The following is a 20,394-nucleotide window of genomic DNA, read 5'->3' on the forward strand; positions in this document are numbered from 1 at the left end:
GGGTCATTTCCGGGTTCTTAGCAACAAGGGAGAGATTGCTTACATATTTTGTACGCGCTACCAGTTACTTACTGCTACCAATATGCAACATGCTTTTAATAATGACATCACTGTCTCATCCCATCTTTTGCAGTCTCTTTGGCAAAAGGCCTAAGAGACTGGAAGAGAAGGGATGGGTTCATTGGTTGAGGATCTGTTGAGGCAATGATTCTCTGAACTGGGGTGTCTCCAAACTACTTAACCTGAGCTGTCCCTCTGATGAACTCATTTCTAATCCTGTACATCCTGGTCACTCGCAATGAAAATCTTAGTATCTTCAACTCTGCCATCTCCTACATCATAGTAGGTCTCACTAACATCTTATAAACCTACCCTCTCACTTTTGCTATCTTTCTGTTCTAGTCTCCACCCTGATTGCACTGTCTTGTTTATCTCTTTTATGAACAGTATATTGCTTTGGATGGTTGACCCCAGCTATTTAAATTAGTCCACCTTCACTACCTATACTTCTTGCATCTTTGAAAGCATACTTTTTGAATGTGCATGGCAAATGTTGTGAAGGAGTATATTTTAACATAAATCATAGTCTTTTCTTAAATCTTACCAAGTAGTTTTACTCCTTAAACATAACCAGTGAGTAAATGCAAACGTGAAATACAAGTGAAAAAACTTAGCAAATCTGAGACTTACCCTCCACCACCCTTCAACCTGAATGCAAACTCTTTTGCACTATCCCTGTCCCATCAGTCTTAGGGAAAAAGGTGCTGTATGCAAAGTACAGTTTGCCAGTCAATCACAGGGCCAATACAGAGAGACAGACAACTATTATGCTCGCATTCATACCCGCAGGCAATTTAGAATGATCAGTTAACCTAACATGCCTGTTATTGGACTGCAGGAGCAAGCTGGAGTACCTGGAGAGAACCCACAAAGGCACAGTGAGAACATACAAAATTAAAGCAAATTGGCCTGTTATTGATAAGCCATTTCATGATTCCAGACTGTATTTAGTCATCCCACAATGTAAAATGGCTGCCTTAAGTTCATTATTCTTCTCCTATAATTATGCAAAAATCTTGTGTTGATTGCAGTGTGGCATACTTTTAGCCTTCCTCTGTCAGTGCCGTAGCAGAAGCATGCTGTGTCTGTTTGTGCTGTGCAATAAGACCAGCAGTTAATTATTAGCATGATTGGTGGAGTGCAGAAGCTGCTGACCATATTGGGATGTTTGTGTTTGAACCTCCTGAACTGTTTGACGTGTGAAGATATCTGTATTGATAAATATATATAACTGAAAGGAACAGCTATCCTGGTGTTGCTGAAGATGGAGAAAAGGGTGAAATTTGGATACCTAACACATATGCTGTCTAACAATTAAAAAAAAAAAATCACTAAAGCTGCACTAAATATAAAAAATAAAATTGCAGAAATATTAATTTAACTGACACTGAAGATTAAATACCTTAACTAGTTGCCTTTATAAGCAGAATAGTGGGAAGATGAAATAGCCAGTGGTGTTTACTGAGTGACTTGCATTCTCACCTCAAACTGCTAAGATATTTTAGTTGTATTTTTTAAAAGCATTAGATGTTAGATTCAACTCATTGTCATTGTGCACACAAGGCACACAACGAAATGATCGCTCCAGATGACTCATCCAGAGACGAGCATCTGCGGTCATGCAGCCAGAGACCGGCGCTACCGTTAGGCAATGTGGTTTAAGTGTCTTGCCCAAGGACACAACGCAGCGCAGGAACAGGGGCTTGAACCTGCAACCTTCCAGCTACAAGGCAAGCGACTACCCACTGGGCCACTGCCACTTAATTGTAGTAAAATAAAATGAAAGAAGTTTTTGTCTGCCCTGCTGTAATCAGAAGGGTTTCAGGTCACAGCTGGAAGTCCTGTGGCTGCATAGAAGCTAATCAAAAACATCTATTGATTTCAATTAAGTCTGCATTGTGTGAAGGCGTGAATGGAGGTTAAAGTTAAATGAATGCCTTCAAACCAATGCTCTACATTGTATACAAACGGATTGGAATGACAGCAGTAATGGTGTGATTGTATTCTAGTTATGAATGCAAATTCTGTATCACTTGGACACAATTTCAGATGGGACAATACACATCACAACCCTGTGTTATAGTGTGTGTGTGTGCGCATGCGTACACACACACACACCACATGTGCGCGTGTGCGTGCATGTGGTGTGTAGTTCAGGGGCTTGGCAGGGAATTCATGCAAGCAATTAAAACTGTTCATTAATGCTTTGGTAGCTAACACTCCAACTAATCCTATCATATGGCAGGCAGTGATAAGGGCATTTGCTCTCTTATAGCCTGTCTGTCTCTCTCTGCTGGAAGTTGATATGCTATCAGCGCACTGTTTGTTAAGGTGAGCAGAAGGCTCACTTATATCCTGATTCAGCTTTGGTTGAGAGTAATACCTGAAGGAAATGTTTGGCAGTTTACACTAGATAGCCTTTAAAACTTCAGGTTATGTGTAATCATGAGCATATTTAAGAAAAAAGAAACACTGAATTGCATTGAAACATTTTCTGATCTGCCCCACCATTTTCCATTGTTTTCAAAACTACACCAAACCCACTGATTAAAAAAATGTTTCATGTGAATCGAGGCCTCTAAGCAGAATTAACATGGAGGTAAGTTATTACCTGGAGTTTTCAGTTTTACAAAGATGATTCAGCACTTACAGTAACTTGGTAACAGACATGATTACACACCTACAGTAACCTGCTTCCAAGCAGGTTATGTCCTAATGCTCATCTACTGTCTAAACAGATTTTTGGAAAATAGCACCACAATTCCTAGAAGATCCCTCTGACCTTGAAGAATCACTAGCAGGAGGGTCTGTATTTTTTAAAGTCTATCTAAAGCCCTTGTCTTTCTCTGATGACCATCAATATGTCTAATTTATCAAATGTCAGCTTTATTTTATTTTTCTGTAATCCTTAATATAGTGATGTGATCTTAAAGCACTTTTTATCAAATAAAAGAGGCTGTTAATTTAATGCAAAATATGTCATATCCTCCTATGTACTAATAATTCAATTCAGTTTTATTATTATGGTGCCAATTCATAACAACAGTCCCCTCAACGTGTTTTATATTATGGGGTAAAGATCCTACAATATGAGAGAAAACTCATAACAATCAGACAAAACCTCTGAGCCATAATTTGTCGATAAAGGGAAGGGAAAACTCCCTTTTAACAGGAATAAACATGAGGCAGATCCAGGCTTGGGGAGGGACAGCCATCTGCCGTGACCAGCTTGGGGTGAGGGGGAAAGAGACAACACAAAAGACATGCTGTGAAAGAGAGCTAGAGATTAATAACTAATGACTAAATGCAGAGTGGTGTATAAATAGAGTAAAAAGAGGTGAATGAAAAAGAAATGCTCAGTGCAATATGGGAACCCCCCTCAGCAGCCTAGGCCTACAACAGCATAACTAAGGGATTCTCCCGAATCCAAATTGGGAGCTGTTTCAGAAGAGGGGCCTGAAAGCTGAAGGCTCTGCCTCCCATTCTATTCTTACATGTATAGTAAGTATCCTAGGAACCACAAGTAAGCCAACAGTCTGAGAGTGAAGTTCTCTGTTGTGGTGATACTGTACTATGAGGTCTTTAAGATAAGATGGGCCTGATTATTGAAGACCTTGTATGTGAGGAGAAGAATTTTAAATTCAATTCTGGATCTAACAGGGAGCCAATGAAGAGAAGCCATGATGGGAGAAATATGCTCACTTTCTAGTTCCTGTCTGTACTCAGTCTAAATATGGTGCTAAATCACCATATTCTTTGTGAATAACAGATAGGTCAGGTGAGCATTTGTTTCAAACTGGTGCAATAGGAGTAAACGGGTTTGCAGATTTCAAACAATTTGACAGGCAGAACTCACTCCAACTGTCTAAACTGTGAGACCAGCTTAAATGGAGCTGTACTTCACAAACCACGGGTAACTGAAAATGTTGTGTGGATAAAAAAATAACCGAATTTACTCACGATGGTTTCCTGATTTGATAAAATAATCTGGTTCAGTTTGATGTGTGATTTTGGCAAAAAACTGTCCATTGGGAGCATTTACATACATGGGGTGGAGAGAGGTTGTGTAGTTATTCCTAGCTGGTTTACTAATTGAGCATCTAGCAGATTCTGTTCTGCCTCTGAATCCACCAATGTGAGTAATGAGAGACTATTTGCTTTGAAGCCCAATGTGGCCACCAACAACATGCAGCGGAGTTTGTTACTGCATGTCTTGCCCATCAGTACCCCACCTCTACTGACAGGCCTAATCTTTTGGGCAACAAAATGTCAATGTCCTCCAGGTTTCGTGCAGCCCAGCTGCACCGGCTCCTTTGGAGGTTCGGGTGCTGTCGATGCTTGTTCTTGAGCGTATCATTGAGTGAGTGATAGAATGCCCCCCTGAGAGCTTTATCCCCCCAGCCTGCCTCAGCTGTGAGAATTCTAAATTCAGTAACAAATTTAGCCACTGGTTTGCTCCCCTGTTTGAAGGTATGGGGGAGGACTTTGGCTGAGCTGAAACTGCAGTGGGTGGAATAGAGGCTGAGGAAGCTTCATACTAATACTTACATGCTCTAATCATAGATGATCTGTTTTCAAATGTCCCACTACTTCAGAACACACCTGATCATGCTGGCTTTAAATCTCTTTCTGCTTAGACAAGGTGGCCTATTCTGCAGCTGAGTCTATGGGGTACAAATTCTGGCCAGACCGTTCTCTCATAATGCAAGACTGGTGGGACCCATAAAGCAGACTCAACAGGTAGCATCTTATAGTGAGTCAACTTTATTACAGAAAAAGTTATTATATAGAGGACTCTGTATGGGAAATTAAAATAGCTTCAGTGCAGAGTAGAACATGGGACCTCTGCCAGAGGGGAAAATGAGAATTAATCGACTGTCCAGGATTTGAACACAGCAGGTTGAATCTTACTTGAAGTTGCGCAGAGGCAGCGCATGGAAGGAGTACTATATTCAATAAGTAGGTATCCTTGGGTGACAGGAGGAAATTGGGCAAAGAGGCTGAAAGTGGGTTACATGGTGTCCAGTACCTTCTTTAAAAAAATTAGGAAACTGGACAAGTGGAGGACAAACGAAGAAGTGTCAGGCCTAAAAAACAGTATCTGAAAGTCATATTTTTAAGAAATAGAAAAATTTCAGCAAAGGCTTAGCAAACCCTGCATTTTATTGAATTATCTTTAAGCCTAGTAATTGGCTAAATTAATATCCAGTAAACCGATGTAAGGTATATACATTTGCTTATCTTCCACTTTTTAACAACACAAATTGGACCACATGAAAACACATTGTTTATGGCTGCCTATCTTTTTATTCTTTTAAATATGCTGACAGCCTCCTGCAGCCTGTTGCACTCTACAGTATATGGACATCTTCACCTTTCTGCACTCATTCGTGGCTGAAGAACTATAATATTATTACTTGTATATTTAAATGAACATCTTCTATATTACCAAAGATTCTTTACTACTAGCTGACAATGGACAGTAGTGGAGGACTCTTTTAGAACCACTCACTACACAGAAAACTGTATTTTGGCAAATTTTACATAAATTACTAAAACTAAAAATAATGATTCTGCAGAAAAATGTTCCCCATCAGTGTTATATGGATCAGCATTACTGCTGAAGACGTTTAAGGCTGAGCTTATTGCAAACATTTCATCCTCTGTTTAATCTGCAGTAATGCGTCATGTTCTATAAACTACATGTTTGTAGTGGCTGTGCTGTGAGGATCACACATCTCTGAAAAAAAAAAGCTGGCTGAGCCTGCACCTGTTCAACTCACCTGCTTAAAAACTTCTCCACACTGCACTCTACTTCTCTACATCACATATGTAGGCTTGGTCAGTAAGAGGAAACCCATCTGTTACAATGGTAAACCACAAAAGCTTGTCTAATTGCTAATGCTAGCTAGCTCTGGTTCTGCACAGAACGCGGCTCCCAACTGATCTCAGAGCAGTGAAAGCAGAGCTAGTGGCAGCGTGTGTAGCAGCTGATCTCCCATCAATCCCTGTCAGAGACTGAAGGTTTAACCAGAAAAGGCTGCTGGCCTCTCAACTTTTCTAGTCATTGCTTTTCAGGAGTTGGGCTCGGCCCCTTAGTTACAGTGAAAGGAACTCTTAATGCATCAGCACACCAAGAAATTTTGGACAATTTCATGTTCCCAACTTTGTGGGAGCAGTTTGGGGATGGCCCCTTCCTGTTCTAACATGACTGTGGACCAGTGCTCAAAACAAGGATCATAAAGACATGGATGAGTGAGTTTGGTGTGGAAGAACTTGACTGGCTTGCAGAAAGTCCTAACCTCAACCTGAAAAAACTCTCCATCCATCCATCCATCCATTGTGGAGAAGCAAAGTCCGAGGAAGAAACACTTTTGAAAATTTGTGTCGTCTGAGACACTAATTCAGTTCCACTCACATTCCTTATTATCTACATATGGTGTGCATTTCACTCTTTTTATTGACCTTTTTCTAAAGATAAAATTGACAGATAATTTGAGGTGTCATTTTTATACCAGGTTTATTCCAGAGTCTGCCAGGTGGATGATAAGCAGAGGGAGAAATGAAGAGGCTAAACAGCTCATTGTCAAAGCAGCAGCCATTAACAAACACCCTGTCTCAGAGTCTTTGCTAGCCGAGGTACCGAACCACATTTATCAGGGAAAAGTTTTCAAGAACACTGGCTGACGTGAGTATAATAACTGAAAACAAATGTATCTTTGGTACTGTGTCTGATATTCTTTTAAATATTTTGCAACAGAGTCTGTAAGAGCTTTTTTTAGACTTGATCAGCCAGTTTTTATCAGGATGACACCCTGTGAATCTGGGGGCTGGATCAACAAATATGTTGTCACAGAGATTCAGATAAAATTATGTGGATATGTGAATCCTCCACAAATGGCTTAGGCCATATCTTGTAAATTAAAAAAAATATATATCATCCTGTGCTTATCAGAGGTTGAAGACTTTTATTTTGCTAAACCTGCCTGGTTTTCAGCCTGGCTACAGTGCTGAAAACAACCCCAGGTTTCTTTTCAGCACTGTAGCCAGGCTGACAAAGAGTCAGAGCTCTGTAGAGTATTCCTTTCACTTTAACTAGTAGTAACTTCATGGATTTCTTTACAAATAAAATTTTAGATATTAGAGAAAAAAATTATTCATAACCATCTCAAAGACTTTTCTTTATGTTTGGCTGCTTTCAACACTGCTGGTATTTGTTTAGACTCTCTCGCTCCAGTTGATCTTTCGGAGTTAACTTCAATACTTACTTACTTACAAACTATCAACATGTTTCTTAGATCTCATTCCTACTAGACTGTTCAAAGAAGTCTTTCCATTTATTGATGCTTCAATCTTAAAAATGATCAATCTGTCTTTATTAGTTGGCTATGTACAACAGGCCTTCAAGGTGGCTGTAATTAAACCGCTACTTAAAAAAGTCATCACTTGACCCAGCTGTCTTAGTTAATTATAGGCCAATCTCCAACCTTCCTTTTCTCTCAAAGATTCTTGAAAGAGTAGTTGTAAAACAGCTAACTGATCATCTGCAGAGGAATGGTTTATTTGAAGAGTTTCAGTCAGGTTTCAGAATTCATCACAGTACAGAAACAACATTAGTGAAGGTTACAAATGATTCTCTTCCACTTATCCGGGCCGGGTTGCAGGGGCAGGAGCCTAAGCAGAGAAGCCCAGGCTTCCCTCTTCCCAGCCACCTTCTCCAGCTCATCCAGAGGGACCCCAAGGCGTTCCCAGGCCAGCCGAGAGATATAATCTCCCGAGCGTGTCCTGGGTCTACCACGGGGCCTCCTCCCAGTGGGACATGCCCGGAACACCTCACCCAAGAGGCGGCCAGGAGGCATTCTAATCAGATGCCTGAGCCACCTCAACTGGCTGATTTCAAAGTGGAGGAGCAGCGGCTCTACTCTGAGCCCCTCCCGGATGGCCGCACTCCTCACCTTATCTCTAAGGGACAGGCCAGCCACCCTTCAAAGGAAACTCATTTCTGCCGCTTGTATCCGTGATCTTATTCTTTCGGTCACTACCCAAAGCTCGTGACCATAGGTGAGGGCAGGAACATAAATCGACAGCTTTGCTTTTACACCAAGCTCCCTCTTCACCACAACAGACTGGTGCAGCGTCTGTATCACTGTAGAAGCAGCCCTGATCCCCCGAAAGTTGGAGCACACCCTCCGGTCTCCCTTCTTAAAGATGGGAACCACCACACCAGTCTGCTAATCCAATGGCACTGCCCCAGATCTCCACGCGATGTTGCAGAGGCGTGTCAACCAAGACAGCCCTACAACATCCAGAGCCTTCAGGAACTCTGGGCGCATCTCGTCCACCCCAGGGGCCAAGGAGTTGTTTAACTGCCTCAGTGACCTCACCTTGAGTGATGGGCAAGTCATCCCCCTCATCCCCAGACTCTGCTTCCACTACAGAAGGCGTGTCAGTGGGATTCAAGAGGTCCTCGAAGTATTCCTTCCACCGTCCGACTATAGCCTCAGTTGAAGTCGGCAGCACCCCACTCGCACTATAAACCGTGTGAATGGAGCACCACTTTCCCCTCCTGAGTCGCCTGACGGTTTGCCAGAATCACTTTGATGCCGATACCTTTCAGCTGCCTCCGGAGTCCCACAGGCTAACCAGGCCCAATAGGACTCCTTCTTCAGCTTGATGCTCCCTTCACCTCTGGTGTCCACCATCTGGTTCGGGGGTTACCACCACGACAGGCACCAACCACCTTGCAGCCACCGCTCTGAGCAGCAGCCTCAACAATGGAGGTGCGGACCACCATTCGGACTCAATGAGTTGAAGATCTCCCGGCCTGGGGCTTCTGCCAGGTGTTCCCAGCGCACCCTCACAATACGTTTAGGTGTGCCAGGTCTGTCCAGCATCTTCCCCCGCCACCTGATCCAACTCACCACCAGGTGGTGATCAGTTGACAGCTCAGCTCCTCTCTTCACCCGAGTGTCCAGAACATACAGCCGCAGATCTGATGATATGATTACAAAATCAATCATCGACCTGCAACCTAGGGCGTCCTGGTGCCATGTGAACTTATGGACATCCTTATGTTCGAACATGGTGTTCATTATGGACAAACTGTGGTTTGCACAGAAGTCCAATAACAAAACACCATTCGGGTTCAGATCGGACAGGCCGTTCCTCCCAATCATGCCCCTCCAGGTCTCACTGTCATTTCCCACGCGAGCGTTTAAGTCTCCCAGCAAGACGATGAAGTCACCGGATGGAGCACTCTCCAGCACCCTGCCCAGCGACTCCAAAATGCTGGGTACTCTGAACTGTCATTCGGCGCATAAGTGCAAACAACAGTCAGGACCTGTTCGCAGGCCCGAAGGCACAGGGATACAACCCTCTCGTCCACCGGTGAAAACTCTGACGTGCAGGCAGCAAGCCGGGGGGATACAAGAATACCCACCCCAGCTGGCCATCTCTCACCGAGAGCAACTCCAGAGTGGAACAGAGTCCAGCCCCTCTCCAGGAGACTCGTTCCAGAGCCCAGGCCATGCGTTGAGGTGAGCCCAACTATATCTAGCTCATATCTCTCAACCTCATGCACTAGCTCAGGCTCTTTCCCCACCAGAGAAGTGACATTCCATGTCCCAATAGCCAGTCTCAATAGCCAGGGATCGGTCCGCCAGGGCCTCCGCCCTTGGCCACCGCCTGACAAACACTGCACCTGACCCCTACGACGCCTCCTGCGGGTGGTGGGCCTACAGGACCTCTAATTTCCTGCTTCTAAATTCAGATAAAACTGAAGTTCTTGTGCTCGGCCCCCAAACCTTAGAAACATGGTTTCAAACCAGATATTTACTCTGGATGGCATTACCTTTGCCTCCAGTAACACTGTGAGAAATCTTGGAGTCATTTTTGACCAGGATATGTCCTTCAATGCAAATATTAAACAAATATGTAGGACTGCTTTTTTGCATTTGTGCAATATTTCTAAAATTAGAAACATCCTTTCTCAGAGTGATGTTGAAAAGCTAATTCATGCAGTTATTACTTCTAGGCTGGACTATTGTAATTCATTATTATCAGGCTATCCTAAAGGCTCCCTGAAAAGCCTTCACCTGATTCAAAATGCTGCAGCTAGAGTACTGACAGGGACTAGAAAGAGAGCACATATCTCTCCCATATTGGCTTCTCTTCACTGGCTCCCTGTTAAATCTAGAATAGAATTTAAAATCCTTCTCCTCACATAAGAGGTCTTGAATAATCAGGCTCCATCTTATCTCGAAGACCTTATAGTACCATATCACCCCAATAGAGCACTTCGCTCTCAGACTGCTGGCTTACTTGTGGTTCCTAGGATACTTAAGAGTAGAATGGGAGGCAGAGCCTTCAGCTTTCAGGCCCCTCTTCTGTGGAACCAGCTCCCAGCGTGGATTCAGGAGACAGACACCTTGTCTATTTTTAAGATTAGGCTTAAAACTTTCCTTTATGATAAAGCTTATCGTTAGGGCTCGATCAGGTGACCCTGAACCATCCCTTAGTTATGCTGCTAAAGGCCTAGGCTGCTGAGGGGTTCCCGTAATGCACTGTTTCTTTTCATTCACCTTATTTACTCTGTTTATACTTTACTCTGTATTTAATCATTAATTATTATTAATCTCTGTCTCTCTTCCACAGCATGTCTTTTGTCCTGTCTCTCTCCCCTCAGCCCCAACTGGTCGCGGCAGATGACTGCCCCTCCCTGAGCCTGGTTCTGCTAGAGGTTTCTTCCTGTTAAAAGGGAGTTTTTTCCTTCCCACTGTTGCCAAGTGCTTGCTCATTGACTGTTGGGTTTTTTTTTGTATTATTGTAGGGTCTTTACCTACAATACAAAGCGCCTTGAGGCGACTGTTTGTTGTGATTTGGTGCTATATAAATAAAACTGAATTGAAATTAAACAATTTTCTACCTTGGATTCAAAATAAAACCAATGCAGGTGTAATAAATTACCCATTATTATTACTTACATCAAAATGAAATTACATTAAGCATTACTTCTGCCACAGATGGACATGAATGACACTGTGAACAAAAAAGGATTAAAAATCATCTTCAGATCATTACAGCTGACCAAATATTTCTTTATTGTAATACTGTCATGGTAAGTTCAACATCTCTAGATAGATTAATTAAAATGGAATTAAAGTATATTTGGAACAATTTTATGTTGGCACAGATCTTTATAAAACTGGCCATTGTGTAAATGATGGTTACGTGATGTAGGACTTTGTCTGTCTGATCAAATGTGTGTTTCTCCTGTTTTGAAATTTTTCAGTGAACCTTTCCATCTACAGCATGTACTTAGCAGTGTTAATTTCGTTGACGAAATATTTTCGTCATAGTTTTCGTCAACAACCCTTTTTTTCATGACGAAAACGAGACGATAACTAAATAAAAACTACCTAAAAGGATAAAAATGATGACGAAATTAACTGACAGGCAGGGACGAGTTTGGAAAACATCCAATCAGAACTGATTTAATTTTGTGACAAAACCAAAGACCAAACTAGCCTGTGATTTGTTTTTACTTCAAATAGAACTAAGTTATGTAAACAACTTAGTTCTATCTTAGTTCAGCAGGGAGAAAGAGAAGAGCCGATGTATGGACATAGTTGTCCTTTGACGTTGTGACAAACAAAGCGATGTGTACAACATATGGGGTGACTATCTTGGGTAAAAACACACAAATCTTAAGTGACATCTGCAAACCAGTCATCCAGATCTCCATGCAAAGGTAAGCATTTTAATGTCATGCAGGATAAAGTGTTTTCCTAATCTTGGTCCTGAACACTGCCTTGTACCTTTCAGAGCGTGCACTGCTGTAAAACACTCGTATTATCTCAGCAAGGTGGTGTTAATGATCAGGTGTGTGGGAAGCAGGTGAAACGCTAATGTCAATATTATTAATAATATTCCATAACTTTTAATAAATGTTTAATTTTGTGTAAGTGTGTATAATGACTAATTCAAGGGAACTGAAGAAAAAGCATTTACATTTTACACCCTTTATATTTTAGTCGACTAAATCGACTGTAGATTTAGTCGACTTATTCTTATGATAATTTCATTGACTAAAACTAGACAAACTATTCAGATGACTAAATTATGACTAAAACTAAACCACATTTTCATCAAAAGACTATGACTAAAACTAAATCAAAATTTGCTGTCAAAATTAACACTGGTACTTAGATATGGAAAACGTTGGCTTAAACATCTTCTTAACTCAGGTCCTTTTTGGTGCTTTTGAAATACTGTCAGTTTTGTCTCCATGTGGCTGTTGGAGATTTTTGGGAGAAAATTATTATTCATAGCAACCCTTCTGATTGGAGGAGTCACCTCCATACTCATCCTTGCTGTGCTTGAAGGTAAATCTGTTGTTACAGCACAATGACAGTTGAATTTTTACAGTCTGCTTATCATGTTCGTTTGTTTTTTCTTGTTTTATGTCAGGATATGCCAAAGCTGTTACATCTTTAACTGTTACGTCTCATTTTTTCCTGATATGGGCCAACTCTATATGTATCACTTATATGCAGGAGTTGTTTCCAGCATTGGTTAGATAAGCATTCACAGTTTATATTGGTGTTTGTGAAAAATGTCCTGACTTGGGTGAAAAGAAAAAAAAGCTAACTCTCAGCCAACTTAGTGAGAGCACTTTCTGTCTTCCTGTTTCAGAACAACAGCCACAGCTTTAGGATCCATATCAGCAAAATTGGGTGGATTACTGGCCCCACTGCTGAACATGTTGGCCATGTACCACTCGGTCATACCCATCATAGTCTTCAGCTGCCTTACATTGTTCGGTGGAGCTCTTGGCTTCCTGCTTCCCGAGACCAAAAGACAGCTGACGAGAACAATGGGTATCTGTGTTCCACCTTCACGGCATCTCTAACATTCCAGTTTGTCAAGGATAGTTTTTTTCATCTGTTTCTGTTTTGTGTCTTTCAGATATGTTGGCTCCACAACAACAAAAAGTCCATATTCAACCAAGATGCAGATGCTTGTGTACTGGCTTCATCTTTACAACTATATGATGCATTTGAATTAATCACAAACTCAGTCAGCATTTACAAGACATCACTGTTTCTGGACCCAGGCTCTGAAGATACACCTGAGGAGACCACAATCTTATTAGAAAGAGATAAGATTGAAAACTCTGTCCTTTGTCTTTATAAAAAGACCTCTTTTTGTTTCTCTGCAGCTTAGCAGTAACTGTGTGGATGAGAGGGTTTTTAGCTATAAATATTGAAAGTTGACAAAAGCAGTATAAGACTGAAGAACCAACTGCATCAAGCAAGCACTGTTTCCATTTCCCACTTCCCCTTATAGCTGTCACAGCAAAGGTCATTTCCCCCAGAGGAATGCCATTGCTATGTAGCATAAGTAATTAAATACCACACAAAGCTTTGCACATCTAATTGTCTAACTGAACACAGCTAATTATGATTTGATTTGTAATAATTTTTTCATTTACACAGTGAACAACAAAGTCTTGATTCTCTGCCACAGCTCTTTTTTAATATTTGTCCTAACATACCTTTTCCTCTGAGTTTACACTGTTTCTAGTAGGGTTTAATCCCGAGATCCGGGATTCCCGGGAAATGCGATCAGAACCATTTCCCGTTTCCCGGGAAACGTTAGACGGGAAACCGGGAAAAAAGTCGCGCGCGTCGATTTGACTTTCAGAAAGAAAAGAAAGCTTCAGAATGTTAAATTTAAGGAAATGTTGAGAGAAGGGTTCGTTTAATGCGAAAAGCATTACTCTTCATTTCAGGCATGTTCAGCCTCCGTTTAAGGCTTCAGCTTCATCTCAAGCGTTTTAATAGAGGTATTACACAGTTGTGCTTTTTTCCTCTTTAATTTGTTGAAATCGTAGGCAATGTGTTTACCCTAAGGTATTTTGTATTATATAATTTTATATTATTATATATTGTTATATTGCATTATATAGCCTATAAAATATGCCTGCCCTGAACAATAAAGAAATATCTGTTTAACTTCGAGTGTTTCTTTTCCTCGTTTGCAGCCGCTTACTAACAATCATGAATTAGGATACGGGCCTAATGTGTGAAGAAATTATCATGAAATAGATTGCTTTAACATATTTCGCTTTTAAAATGGAGTTGAGTAAAATGTATATTTTTTTAGGCTATAAGGATTGGCCAGTTTTTCAATAGACGATTCACAGCGAACCTACTTTAACCCTCAGACACGGTGTTATAAATTTGCTGTTGCCAGAATGGCAATGACCAAGTCGTGGTGCATTACTCAAGGCCCTGTGTTATGCCATATTATAGTGTAGTACGGTAGTTAACTTTTCAATGACTATTACAGCGTTCCACTGGTGGAGATATAGCCCAACAGATGTCGCCACGACAGCGCAAGTGGCTGAGCCTTTATCAATGCTGTGGAGATGAACCGTATTGTTTTGCACCAGCAGTTGTAAAATATCTTGGTATAATTCCATGTACAATGCAGGAATATTCGAATTATATTTGTTAAGGGAGTGTTGAGGAACGATACAACACCGCATAGCTCGAGCACTCGAATGTCGAGATGTAGGTTTTATTGCGTTAATCAAGCCGACGTTACCCCCTACTGGGCATAACAGGACATAGCTGGAAAGCTACCTCTACAATATCACAATAGGTTAAGGCCGACACAGGCTACAGAAGGCCTAATTAAAATAAAAAAATAAATAAACTTTTTCCCGGGATTCCCGGGAAATGGCTCTTCATTTCCCGGGATTTGATCCATGTCATTTTCGGGAAAAATATTAAACCCTAGTTTCTAGTGTGGAACAAGATCATTTTGTGCTTTGTACAGTATCACTTGTTGAGATCGATGATCCTGCATAATCTATAGGTTGGTTTGTAATAATCTCATCCTTTTGTAATTCTTAGACCTTCTGCAGCAGATAAACTGTATTAGTGTTGTGTGCTTTGTACATTTTCCCATTACTCCACAGAGTGGACTGTGTATGATTATGGAACAATACAGTTAATGTATAAATGATTCTTGATTTAGTTTTAGATAATACTGCAATCATTTAGACATTTTTGTTTTTCCAGTGTTTATATGAACTTTTCAGCATAGTTTGGTCTCAGTTTATGTTCATGCACTTGTATTTCAATTTTGTTCATCATAAATTTTAATGTATTTTTGTTCCTAATTCTTTTTTTAAAGGCTAGTCATTACAAGTATTGACCATGATTTCTCTCATCAGTTTTAATTACAAGTAGTTTATTCAATAATTCACTGCACATGATCATCAAATTAACTTGATTTCACAAAAAACCCCAGAAATACTCCTCAGTGAAAGTGAGCATCTTCTGTCATTGGTGCCTAAAGCAGGATCTGCTAATTCATTTCAATCACATAATATAATTCTAATGTAATTGAAACATGATGTTATTTTTAAGTGCTTGATAAACCTATTTTGCTTGTTTTATTGTTCAAACAAAATACATTATGACTATAAAGGGCCAAAGTGAAATTTGATTAAATATCTATGAGCGATAGTTGCATAGTTTCAGTTTTGCCCAGTTTAAATAAACACACACACACACACACACACAACAGCTGACTGTCAAACTTGGGCAGAGTTCATGAGAACTTTTCGGGGTTGTATGCCCAGCATACTACTCTTCATGCTACCATGACTGCATCCCATACATATGCCGCGGTGTGGGCGGTGCGGGTTCAAGGCCCGGCTCGTTGCCAATTTGCCCGCGTGTCTTCCCCTGTATCTTTACTCATTTCCTGTCTCTCTCTACTGCCCATAAAAGCTGCTGTGGCCAAAAATGTAAAAAAAAAAAAAAAAAAAAATCCACAAGGTGTACAAGTGCAAAATTACAAAAAAAGAAGGTATCAAGGTCCATGAAATTGAAATAAAGGAAGTCTTAGTTATTTGGCCACCATGGATCTAAATAACAGCCAAACTGTTTCTTGCCAGAGTCTCTAAGTGCTTAAAATCTACTCCTTCATTCTTTTTCCATTGCAAACTTTATCCAAAAATAAAATGTGCATACTGTAATACGTAACATCTGAAAAAAGAAGCAAAAAACAATTTGTCCCATAAAAACTACTAAACCTTGTGGAAAACCTTCCCAGAACATTTGAAGCTGTTATAGCTGCAAAACGTGTGCCTACATCATATTGTCGTGCTTGTGCTCCTCTGGAAGTGGGCTCGGACACTTGTGTGGATGATGTGGGTGCAAAAACTTCGCACGACAAGGAATCCTCAGTTTACAAACTTTACTGAGACTTCGGCAGGTCAGTACAGAACATTCAGCTGTTTGCATCAATGAAGGTAGTGGGCTCTAGCTCGGGCACAGAACAGCAAGTTTGCACTGTCCATGCGATGAGCCGTGAGCGCCGTCTGTAGCCTTGGTAACCAAAAAACAAAGTCTCTGTTGTCTATATTCAGAACCATAGGACATTTGTAACCAATCAGCATCCTACATGCATTACACGTGACACACTACGTAAGAGAAAGAGGAGGGGACAAACTCCTCAACTGTGGACCGCCTTACAATATTAAACCCTTTGGATTAAGAATTCGCAAGTTCATATGCGTGTGAAGGCAGACGAATGGATACTTTTAAAAATACAGTATAACTACTAAGTTTGCTCTTCTTTTGGTTGCTGCCTTTGGAGTCACTACTGCAGATCTTTGGCATCCACACCAACCCTCTGCATGTCCTCCTTCACGACATCCGTGAATCTTCTTTGTGGTCTTCCTCTTTTCCTACCACCTGGTAGCTCCATATTCAACATCCTTTGTCCAGTATATCCACTATCATTCCTCCACACGTGTCCAAATCATCTCAGCCTTGCCTCTCTAGCTTTGTCTCCAAAATGCTCAGCCTGAGCTGCCCCTCTGATTTAAACAGATTTTAACATCTTCAACACTGTCACCTCCAGTTTGGCCTCCTGTCTTTTTTGTCAGTGCCACCATCTCCATACATTTTCTTAACCACTTGTTCAATTCAGGGTTGCAGGGGGGCTGGAGCCTGTCCCAGGTATCAGGCAAAAGGCAGAATACTTTTTTTATTTTGAAAAGCTGATCCCTAAACTAAACCCACAAATAGATTTCTTGTGAGGTTTCCCCCCCGCTAGAGTCAGTATCTGCTGTACGATTATGGTATCATTATAAACATGTGTTTACCATAATGAATGTGGCAACAGGTAGCCTGGTAATTACAGAATGAATTATCTGAGGTATTAATATTGTGCTGTGGGGCTTTAGGATTTACAGAATATACAGAGGTCTCTACCTCTGGGCTGCTTAAAGGGCCAATTTATCTAAATGACTAAAGCTGTATTTACAGCAGATGCTGTCACACTTCAGATATATACATCATTCCCCTCCACAGCCCACGCCCAGTGTTTCAATGAGATCCTGTAAGCCATTGTTTTACGGCTCATGCTTACAGTACATGTACAATTAGAAAATGGAGCTAAGCAGCTGCCATTTTTATGCATCTTTTCACACTAGTGACCAAAGTACAGCTGTAGCATACACTTTATTTATTTATACAATGAATATGTTTATCAGTGAAATAAATAAAGTGTAGTGTAATGTAGTACAAAATTAATGAAGAATTTTTTTATGTAACAACATGAAATTTGCCTGAAGTGTTTCCATGGTGACCTGCTGTGTCATAAACAGAGAACTCATCAGGCAGTTCTAGAATTCTACTTCAAATATCAAAAACAATTAATTTGTGCAAGAGAAACGATTGCGTTCAGAATATTTTGGTGTCTACCTCTGATTTGACAAATCTTTTGGAGTATATTTGACCGTTTTTGTTCCCAGTTGCGATACACAACAGCAGCATTTCAATGAAAAGAAGTAGAGGAATCTACAAACCCATCAGGGTATGAGAGAGTTTTTGTTTGTACTGCATTTAAACAATTTAAAGAGTTTGATGTATTTTTTTAAAAGCTAACAAACTGAGAATCAAATTAACTAATAATGAGTAACTTCTTATTTCTATGGCAGGTGTTGTTTGACACACCCATACACGAAACAGCTGTGAACACCTGTTGGCATCTTCAAGGCTACAAGACTCAGGTAAAATCCACTATCCATCCAAGCCAAAACTGACATAAAATGTGTTCAATTCTGCACACAGTGTGGTCATTAGGGGTGTGCGATATATATCGTCTACGATAATATCGTAATTGCCGTGTTAACGATGTGCGAGCTGACATTATTGAGTATGCTAATTTGGCCAAAAACAAACAAACAATGCTTTAGTATAGGCTGCTGCGCGTGCGCATTTTGAGTGCCCGTACTGTGCGCTAGCAGAGCTGCCTGAACAACACACCTAAAGCTGGAAATGAGTGAACACACTGCACCAGGGGAGGAAATTCAGACATCGCCAGCCTCACAGTCCACCTTAATTCCTAGGCGAGGAGGTGGTTTGCAGTTTGCAGACTTTGTAAGAAAGCGGATAGCTCGACAACTAACCTGTTCCATCATCAGCGAGTATGAGGACTATGGAAAGTTTCGGGACACTGCAGTCCAAGACAAACCACGACTAGCAGAATAAAGAGGAAAATAACGAAAGGATTGATGTTAATATCCTTTAAGTTAAAGTAGGTATGTTACAATCACTGCGTCATAACACAGCAACATTCTCGGAGCTCACCTGTTTGGAGCCTCGGATAATATGCTGAAACAGTTTTGCAAAAAAAGCGGGTTTCTGATCAGACGAAGGTGTGTAGTTTCTGCGATTTTATTTTGGTGGAGCCCCCCTGGACAGCCTCTTATTTTATTTTTTGTTTTTCATTCTGTCAAGCAACTGCTTTTGAAAAACTCACCGAAGTTTTTCTATTTACATTTGTCACGCCCAGGACACTTGAAAAAGAGATATTAATCTCAATGTGTTTTTCCTGGTTAAATAAAATAAAAAATAAGTAAATGTCTCAAAAACACTGATTTAAGTCTTATATTTTACCAGCTTGCACTTCTTTTATGAACACATTTTTAAATAATGCAAAATATCGTTTATTATCGTTATCAAGAAAATTACAGAAAATATCGAGATATTATTTTTTGTCAATATCGCACACCCCTAGTGAGTACCCAAAAGCAGAACGCAAGAGGGGGTGTTAAATGATGAACCAAAATGAGCCTTTATTATGGCAAAAGAACAAAGGGAATGGCAAAAAATAAATTAAAGCCGCAAACAAAGGAAACCTATACTGGAAAAATAACAAAAGATTCCTGGAGGTCTGAAGATCTGGAGAAGACATGGAAACATGGCCACAAGACAACAAGACTGTGATATCTGACCAGGGGAAACTCAGACAATAAATACACAGAAGAAACGAGGGGTGAGTGGAAACAGCTGGTGTAACAGGTGAACAGAACAACACTAAGGAGACTCAGGGAGGTAAAGCAAAACACAAGCACACAGGACAAAGAACTGTCAAAATAAAACAGGAAGTAACCCAACATGGTACACACAGACTTGACACATAAGGAGACTGGCACACAGAGGGAATCTAAACATGGCTAAACAGAATCCAATAACACCTAAGCTGACACCAGACAGGGAACAACTTAACAGGGAAGACACAGACACCTAAGACACAAACAATAAAGACAAACAGCAGCACACAAGAACACGGGGAGACAGATACACAGAGGAGCACAGACACAGGAAGACAGGAACCCAGGAAAATCAGAATAACCTATAATTCTTGATCACCCTTTTACAAACAAACAACATAAAGTGTGAGTTAGGCGACTCGGGCCATGTTGGTCATGGTCTTGAGAAGCTGTGGCGGGGGTCCCTTATTTATTTTCATTTGTGAAAGGTGGCAACCCTAGCCAGCAGTTTCAAATTTCCATGAATGTCGCCTGCTCTGGCCCCTGGAAGACATTTGACTATGGTCGCTGGTGTCACTAGCTTCACGTTTCTCAAAACAGAGTCACCAATAACCAGAGTTTGTTCCTCGGCGGGTGTGTCGCCGAGTGGAGAAAAATGGTTAGAGACGTGAACAGGTTGGTGGTGTACCCGGGGATTCTATTTAGGACTACGCTTCCTCCTTACAGTCACCCAGCCAACCTGCTTTCCCTGCTGCTCGGGATCTGCTGGGGGGGAGCTAATGGTGGCTAAGCTACCATGGTCCGCACCGACTGCAGGGGCCTGGCTAGCTATAGGATTTTCCAAGGTGCGGAGCTGAGTCTCCAATTCAGAAAGCCTGGCCTCCAGAGCTGCGAACAGACTACAGTAATCCCTCACTTAACCCTCACTTATTTTACACTAATATTGATTGAAAACCCGTGAAACAGCGAGT

At 41.0% G+C, this 20,394-nt stretch overlaps 1 pseudogene; it reads left to right on the forward strand.

Moving 5' to 3' along the window:
- Nucleotides 1-877: 877 nt before the first annotated feature.
- Nucleotides 878-12,970, forward strand: LOC115779965 (solute carrier family 22 member 13-like; annotated as a pseudogene).
- Nucleotides 12,971-20,394: the final 7,424 nt, after the last annotated feature.

Source organism: Archocentrus centrarchus, chromosome 5 (genome assembly GCF_007364275.1).
Source record: "Archocentrus centrarchus isolate MPI-CPG fArcCen1 chromosome 5, fArcCen1, whole genome shotgun sequence".
NCBI classification, from domain to species: Eukaryota; Metazoa; Chordata; class Actinopteri; order Cichliformes; family Cichlidae; genus Archocentrus; species Archocentrus centrarchus.